Below are 9,112 nucleotides of genomic sequence, written 5' to 3'. Positions count from 1 at the left end.
AAAAAATAACCCTGACCTTGCATCTTAGAATGAATATTTTGTATTTGTTCTAAAAAGAACTGTGAGGGTTACTTGGAGTTAAGTGACTTGTCCAGGGTCATACAGTTTGGACGTGTCTGAGGCCTATTTTGAACCCAGGACCTTCTGTTTATGCGTGACTTTCAAACCACAGAGCCGCCTGACTTCCTAATACTTTATCAATTAATTACTAAACGTAGTTTACTTCTCTCTTTCCCTAGAAAAGCAAGGGTTATCTTGTAAAGGGGAGTTTTCATTAATAATTTATTACGTTTTAGTTTTTAGTTCTCATTGCTTTTAGAAAATTAGAAGTCATCTTTATAAGGAGGAAATGCTGTCAGTTCCCTGGCCAGGAGGGAGTCATCCCTGTTACCAGTCTTTCCCTCCACACAGCCCTCTAAAACTCCAAAACAGCCTATCTATATCCAGTCACCTTAGATCTACTGAACTAATTGACATCAGGGTAGCTTCCAGGAAACAAAATTTCCCCTTGACTAGGTGACTTGTTCAGTCATTTTAAATCTTGTCTGACACATTCCTTGGGAAAGATAGAGGAGTGATTTCATTTTACTGATGATGAACTAAGGTAAACAGGGCTAAATAAGTCCCCGAGGATCACACAGCTAGTGTGTGTCTGAGGCCATATCTGAACTTAGGAAGTCCACAATATCCATGGCACCACCTGGATATCCCTTAACCACCTTGGATGGTTTCTAACTGAGATTCCTTTCAACTCTGATGAGTTGTAACTTGCCTTAGGGTCACACAGTGCATGTAGGAGTTTGGATTTGAATCCACGTCTTAATAAGGCAGTGAGTTCCCTTTCTCACCCATACCAAATTCCCTTTATGTCAAGAACAACATGAAACAGGTTGAGCCTGATTTTTATCTTTGTGCATCATTAGCTCATCCAAACACCAGGGAATATAACCTAGGCTAAAGGTCTGAAGTGGGGCTGAAATAATGGAGAATTCTGCTTTTTCTAGGCTTTTTTTTCAGTGCCCTTTCACTGGTTGACTCCTATGCCTGAGCTCTCCTGCCTTACCCCCAGTCTTTCCAACTTCCCCTACCTTCTTTCAAAACAAAGCTCAAATTTCTTCTCCAAGAAGGGTTTCCCAGTCACCTCTCTTCCCTTACTTTTACATTACCTCCAATTTGTTTCCCTAGCATTTAACACAGTGCCATGTATATATAGTAAGTCCTTAGTAAATGCTTGCTATTCAGAAAGTGAGACAATCCAAGGCACTATGCTAGATGCTAGAGAGAAAAACACACAATAAAGGCCAGCACCTTTCTCCTAGAAGCTTTCCATCTGAATGTTCTGAGACTAAATTTTAATACTTAAATTCAGGCCATGAATTGAATGAAATGAAACATATGCTATTCCTTGACTATCTTGTAGTGAGTGCAATCAAACTATAATTTGTGGATCTTGAGAAATGACCAATAAGCCAAAGATAATTAGTATTTTCTAGGAATTTAATTTGGTGGAATGGATAAGCAATATTTGAACAATGCAATTCACTTGTGTTTCCACTGAGTGGTGACATACTACAGAGTACTCTAAAGATAAATGACAGGGATTACACCTGCAATTTCATTGGTAAGATACATTTTAAAAGGAAGAGTGCAGTTTCCTCACAAAATCCAAGGTGAATGGATAATATACAACAGAGGACAACTCCTTTGTTGGCTCAAAGCTAAGGAAAAAGCCTAATAAGAATACCTTGGTTCCTGTGAGTTATTTTAAGAATGTGCCAGGAGAATTCATTGTTGTTGGTATCCTGACTCTCATATTCAGATCATTTTTCAAACTACCTCCACAAATTGCAATATCCGGGAAACCTCTGACATGTAAGGCCATATAACATAAGGCCATATCACTACTCTGCCCCAGCCCTAAATTCCATCTCTCTTCTCAAACATCTGCTTTTCCTGAGATTTCTTCACTTCACTCTCCTAAAAGATCTCTGCCTTGAACTGATCTGTTCCCTAGTATTGGTTTCACTACTAACCTTAGTGGACAGTTAATTCTATCAAAGCCCTCAATCTAAGTAGTGAGAGTCAAGATGTATCTTAGCCCCAACTAAAACCAAACCAAACCCCTAATAATGTTTAATAAATACATATATATACATTTAATAAAGGCATATAAATATGTACACACATTAATAAACACATATATATATACATTTATGTACATTTAATAAAGTCATATGTATATATAAGTAAAATACACATTCAATTATTGCATTTAAATACATTTAAATTTAAATATTTAAAAATAAATTTAAATTAAATAAAGAGTAATAGCAGTATAGGTATCTCAAAAAAATCTTAGTGTAGTTTTAAATTATTAAAGCAAAAATTTATTTCACTTCCTAAGGGCCATTGCTTTGAACTGTGGGAGAGAGGGGGCAACTTTCCCTTGTTTACAATCTTCCCTTATATTGACTTTTTAGAAACATTTATGTTAATATATTAAAAATTACTAAGCAAGGTATTTTTTCTGAATGATATGCCGTTAACACTCTGCTACAAAAATTAACTTGCTTTACGTCTAGGGGAAATAAAGCTCCTGAGGTCTGGTGTTCCCTCTTCTTTGGCTTTTGGGAGTTGATCACAATCACAATTGCTCCAAGCCTGGAACGAGGACGTTAAGCTTTAGAAGTTCCTAATATTTTGAATGAAGTTCTCTTAATGAACGTTTATATGGATCTCTAGTTAACCTTTCACTTATTTTTGATTGAGGAACCACTGAGGTTACTGAAAATGTTTGTATAAGGAAACAATAGATTATGTTATAGTATTTTTTATTAGACAAGTACTGGAAAAGGAAGTTGGGGAAGAGCAGACCTTTTCTTGAGACATGCCTCAACCTCTGAATAAAGAGATGCATTGATGGTGTAAGGAGGAGAAATAGAAAAGGCTTCCTGCAGAAGGTGGGGTTTGAACTAAGGCTTGACAGACAGAAGTGACAGGATGGAGCATTCACTCCAGGCATGAGGACAGCCAGTGCAAAGGGATGGAGCTTCGTGTTGTGATTTTCTCATCACAGACTGGGAGGAGGCAGTGAGGCAAAGATCAGAACTGGTTCACGTGAGCCCAGAACATTGGCCAGGGTTCATGTTAAGTTGGCAAGTAAAGCACATAATCAAAGTGAAGGGTATCACAACTCAATGGATAAGTGTTTACTAATTATCTACTTCCTTATATGCTCTGTGCCTGGTGCCAAGGATACAATGACAAAAATGAAATACGGGAAACAACATATACATAGATAAAGAGAGACAAACTATACAGAAATTAAACATTCATTCTGGGAGGGGAGACATTAGGAGGGGAAAGTATTAGGAAAAAGGACAGTCACATTCCCAAAGTGCTTCAGGTTAAGAGATTTACTCCTTGGAAAAAGTTCTGCATTCTGATGCCATATAAATAAGATGCTTAGGGATAGCTCCCAGGCAAGAAGTTTCTCAAAGAAACACTGGGCAAGTCAAGGAGAGGAAACAAAAGGGGAATCCAATAACTACAGTTAGAAGTTCTTTTGTAGATATTGAGCTTTTTCCTTAAGTAAAATTTTGGACACCATGAGGATCTATATTTCCTTTCTTTATTCCTTTTACCTTAAAACTACTGACTATAGGTTTTTAAAGTCTCAGAATTCTTCTAAAAGTGAGCTGTCCTTGTGTGGCTAGAAGGGAGGGAGACTAGACTCTTCTCTCCTCACTCTTTCTTCAAGGGAGACTTTTCCTGCCAGATGAGGAAGCACCTCTAAAGTAAGTTTTGATATCAGCTTTTCCAGACTCTGCACTCAGCAGTATGCCACCTAGCTACCTCAGCTATTAGTTGCTCATAGGGAGAAACTGGGAAAAAAAAAAAAAAAGAGCCCAGATCATTAGAGTAGCTATGAACCCAAAGACCAGCTTTTGTGGATCTGCATATAACAATGAACATATGGTATCTAGATCATAATATGCAACTGAATGGGCAACCTGTTGAGCTAGTTCATCAGTACATGTATTATTTTGAAGAAGTATAATGTGTGGAAAAGATATCCAGTTAGATTACCTTTGGGAAATTATTCAATCTCTATATTAATCCCAAACTGTTCAAAAATCCATCTCTTTAAGAGTTGGGAATGCTGTGTGACTGTGAATCATGGAATGTAATGAATGTAGAAGAATTAAAATCCAGACAGCTCAAGAGGCAAAAGAAAAGAGTGTTCTAAGGCATATTATTAATGATGGTTTGCATTTGAGACATAAGATAAGAAATATTACTGAGGAATAGATAATTGGAAAAGGAATTGGGTCAATGAGATTGAGAATTGAGAGGAAAGATATAGGTCACTGGTATGAAAAATGGAAGTCTTAAGATATGAAAGAACCCAGGAAAGTTTTAGCATATTGGAGTAGATCCTCCAGAAATGATTTACAGATTAAAATACCAGAAGCTAAGAAGTCTCAGAGGGGTTGGAATTTTTTTTCTCTTCCAAAATTCATAACTTAAACTCACATATAAAAAAGTTTCCACACAAAACGGAATACAAAACGAGGATTCTCTATGAAATTGTGAATATTATCATCATTTCATTTGTTAAAAAGCAAATTTTTTTCTTTTTTGTAAAAATACATAATACATTTTATATATTACTTTCAAAACCGTTCTGCTTGTCTATGCTTCTTTCTATTTTCTTTTTTGAATTTTATAAAGTGTTTTAATAGTCCTCTAATTTTTGGAGGGCTTCACTATAGTAAACCCTTGTTCCTCAACCTCCTTCAATAAAAAAAACAGAGGAAAAATTATTAGAAAAACCATAGTTAAACACTGAGTGACATATACTTTTCTATTAAATAGTAAAAAGGCTAAGTTCTAAAAGCACCATTAAAGAAAAAGGATTTCAAAACATTTCTATGATTTTAAAGCATCATTTACTACTGCCAATCCCCATCACAAGCAAAATAGCAAACTGAAATTGAAGAATTGATACAGATAAGAATATATAAAAAATATTCCTAAGAATGAATGAGCTCTTCAGCCGGGAGTGAAATAAGATCTCAGTTCACACCAGGAAAGAGAGAACAATATCTAGTTGGGCTAGAAGGGACAGGAAAAGGCTTTTCTAGGATTGAAGAGGAGTTTATAGGAAGATGGAACAGAGCCAGTAGGGGAAAAGAAATATAATAAAACAAGAGAAGTACTTGCAGTGGTGGGAAGGGATGGAATCAAGAACAGAGGTAAAGGAATTATTCTTAGTGAGTAGTTAGGATAACTAATTCTATGAGCAGATGGTAGGAAAAAGTGGATGATACTACTGAAAATTTTTGAGGAATGGGAGAGATGAGTTTGGGGAGCTCATGGCAGATGGTTTTTCTGTCTTAATGAAGTAGAAAAATAAGTCATCTGCTGTGTGTGGCAAAAGGAAGTAGCATTGGCATTAAGAGAAGAGAGAGCAGGTTAGGAACCATTGCTGTGGGTAATGAGACAGAGAGTTTAATTAGAGTGGAAAGTTTGTCAATCAGCACAAAGGGTTCAGCTGAAGTTGAGGAGTGTAAATTTGTAGTTGGTGAAATGATTTGATTTCATAATATTCTCCAGTGACAGTAGCTTTGGAGTAGTATCAGGGAAATTGAATTGTGGGGGTTGCCCAGGGATGAGGACTTACAGATTGGAAACAGAGGATTAAAGGGATAAGTGATTCTAGGTGTAATAGTAAAAAATTAAAAGTAGAAGAGATCAAGAGGCATGTTATGCTAGAGTTGAGAATATGAACTGAGATAATACATATGGATAAAGGAACTAGAGGTTTTCAGAATGAAGAAGTGGTTTAGTGTGAATAAAAGAAGTAGAAGAATATGAGTTGGGATCATATTAGAATTTCAAAACTGAAGATCTTGGAGAAGATGGTCTGATCCAATGTGTGATGGTGATATGTGACTAAAGTGGACTAAAAAAGGATATCATTAGAATTGAATATTTTGATGAATTAAAGTCAGGTCATTAGAGTGATCATAATGATGGCTCTAAGAATGACAGCAGGGGTTGGATTAGAGTGCAAAACTATCAGGAAATTTAAAAAATTGGGAAAATGACCTTCAAGTTGGTGGATGGTAAAAACAAGTTGGGGAAAGTATGGTAAAAACAGATTGTATGGAAATTAGAAGATGAAATGTCATACAAGAATAATGGTTTACTAGGGCCTTTCCTGATCATTCTGGCCAAAAGTAACTCTTCCCACTTGTAAGAAAATATTTGGCAGTCATGTTGAAGTCAAGATGACAGACAGTTACCTGCTTAGAATGTAGAATGGACTGAGCTTGGCATGAGCCGAAAGCAGTTAGGCTCAGGTATAAAAGGAAGGGATTTGAACCCATCTGGGTCTTAGTTGTGAGATATTTGGGTAAAGGGTGGTTTGGGTAGGCATAACTTATGCTCTATTCATTCATCAACCAGCAACCAGCTTCAACTGTGTTTCATCAATCTCTGTTTCCTGAATTACAATTACCAAGAAGACCATTAAAATATCTGTCATTCAGCAGGATAACCCGGTCTGGCCTCAGCCAGGCTGTTAACAATCAAGAACTTTGATCAGCAATATATCAGTGAAGATTTATCAATAATATAATCATCTAGAGATATTTAGGGATTTCCAATTCCCACCTTCCCAGCTTCACTTTCCCTAGATCCATTAGATTAATAAATTATCTTTAAGACTACAACTTGCCTGAGAGTCCTCAAAGATCTAGTGAGCTTTAGTTGATTGTATCCTGTGTCAGCTCAAGGAAGAGTATATTTATATTCCTTCAACTTTTGTGATCAAATCCGAAGTCAGAACAAAGTCATTATCAAATTCACAAGGCTTCAGTTGGGCAGAGTTAGCTGAATTCCTTTATCAGCTGATTCCTAGCTTGGCTGTTAGCTCTGGGATTCTGTAGTCATCTTGGGTTTGGAATAAACAGATTCCATATATTCCTTTGTAACTTCAACTGCCGTGGGTGCTCCCTTGGGTTCACTATCATATTTTGGTGTCCCATTTAGGATTCAACACCACACACAGTACCCTCAAAAACAGTGATGGAGACCCATGGCATAGGTGCCAAAGATGGTATGCAGAAGGTTCTCTGTGGGCACGCATGCTACCCCACCCCCAGTTCATTATTAGAAAGGCAGAGGGACTCGGGCAGAGCTACCCCCTTCCCCAGCTCCACCATGCCTGATGACATTTTTTCACATCTCCTGCTCCTCTGCCCAGTAGCCCAATGGGAGCACTTCCCCCCTCCCTCCCTTGTGTGCAGTAAGGGGGTGGGGCAGGACATGCTCCGTACTCAGGGTGGGGAGGGACACAACACTGTCTCTAAAAGGGTTTACCATCAATACTCTAAAACATCATTTTTATGCCAAGTGTGGCAGTATGTTGTAATTGATAAAGAACTGGCCTTGGAGTTAGGAAAACCTAGATTCAGGTCCCATATCTGACACAGATTTGTTGTGTGACCCTGGGCAAATCATTTAACTTCTAAGTGCTCCTCCCCCAGTCCCCATGCAACTCTCTAGTTGCAGAATTACCATTATATATTGCTAAAAGGAATTTCCTCACTGATTTTCTATACCAATGAAATCATAGATCCTGATGGCCTGCTCCCCCTCCCCCAATATAAACATGTAACAAATGCTACTTTATATCTTATTTCTTTGTGGAGACAAATGTTTTTCTACATTGTAAGCTACTTGAAGGCAAGTATCTGTACTGACTGTATCTCATATCTTTGTATTTTGGAATTGCAGAATCTCAGGTTAAGAAGCATTTATTAAGTACTGTATCTAGTGTCCCAGGAAATCTAGGGAAAGTGCTGGCGATATAAAGACAGTCAAAGACAGTCTCTGTCTCAAGGAGCATACAATGTAATAGAGGAGACAATAAGCAAAAACTATGTACAAACAAAAGCTAGAAAAAATTGTAGATAATCTCAGAGGGAAGGCATTAAAATTAAAAAGGACAGAAAAGGCCTCTAGCAGAAGGTGAATGGTATTTTAACTGGAGCTTGAAGGATGCCAGGGAAACTAAGAGGTAGAGTCAAGGAGGAAGAGCATTCTAGGAGTAAGGGACAGCTACTGAAAATACTGAAAATGAAAAAAAAAGGGAAATTGAATGTTTTGTGTGAGGAACAAAAAGGAGTCAAGGATGACATCTGGGTTGCAAACCTGGGTAACTGGGTGACCTTAAACAGTGACAGGGAAATTTGGAACAGTGGGGTATATTTAGGGGAAAGATAGTGAGTTTGATTTTGGATATGCTTAGTTTAAGATGTATATGCGACATCTAGTCTGGGATATCCAGTAGATAGAGATGCAAGACTAGAAGTCAAGAATGTGAATGGCGCTGGATAAAAAGACCTGAGAATAATTTACACAAAGATAATAATTGAATCCATTTCAAAGTTAAGAACCCTAGAAACCACCTAGTCCAATCTATACTTGAAGGAAAATTTCTAAAGTGTGTTGACAAGTGGTGATCCAGCCTTTGCTTGAAGAACTCTAGTGAAGGAAAATTGCCCACCTTCTAAGCCAGCCCATTCAACTTTTATATAGCTTTGTTAGGAAATATTCCCTTTTATTGATATTAAACTTGTCTCTGCAACTTCACAGCATCTATCCTAGTTCTACCCCAGGGGGTCAAACAGAATAAGGCTAATTGCCCTCTTTCCTTTGACTAATTTTTAGATTCTTGACAGTAACTCTCTCTACTTTCTATAATTCCAAATCATAGCCATCTTTCATGACCCTGGTCAAATGGCTCTGCCTTTATGAAGCCATCCCTCAATCTTATATTTATCTTATATATTTCATTTCTCTGAACCCCTAAGGAACTTCAAATCTTTATCACCCCAGTTAAAATAGCATATATACCCCTATTGATAAGAATGAATTTCTTATAATATCATAGGTATGAAAGACAGGCATTGATTAGAGAAGAGCAGAGATTGTTGGGAGGAAGTAGTTGAGAGAGAGAGGGAGAGAGAGAGGGAGAGAGAGGGAGGGAGAGAGAGAGAGAGAGAGAGAGAGAGAGAGAAAGAGAGAGAGAGAGAGAGAG

This window comes from Gracilinanus agilis, chromosome 1 (assembly GCF_016433145.1).
Source record: "Gracilinanus agilis isolate LMUSP501 chromosome 1, AgileGrace, whole genome shotgun sequence".
NCBI lineage: Eukaryota > Metazoa > Chordata > Mammalia > Didelphimorphia > Didelphidae > Gracilinanus > Gracilinanus agilis.
The sequence above is the reverse complement of the archived record's forward strand: the minus strand, read 5'-3'. Positions refer to the sequence as shown.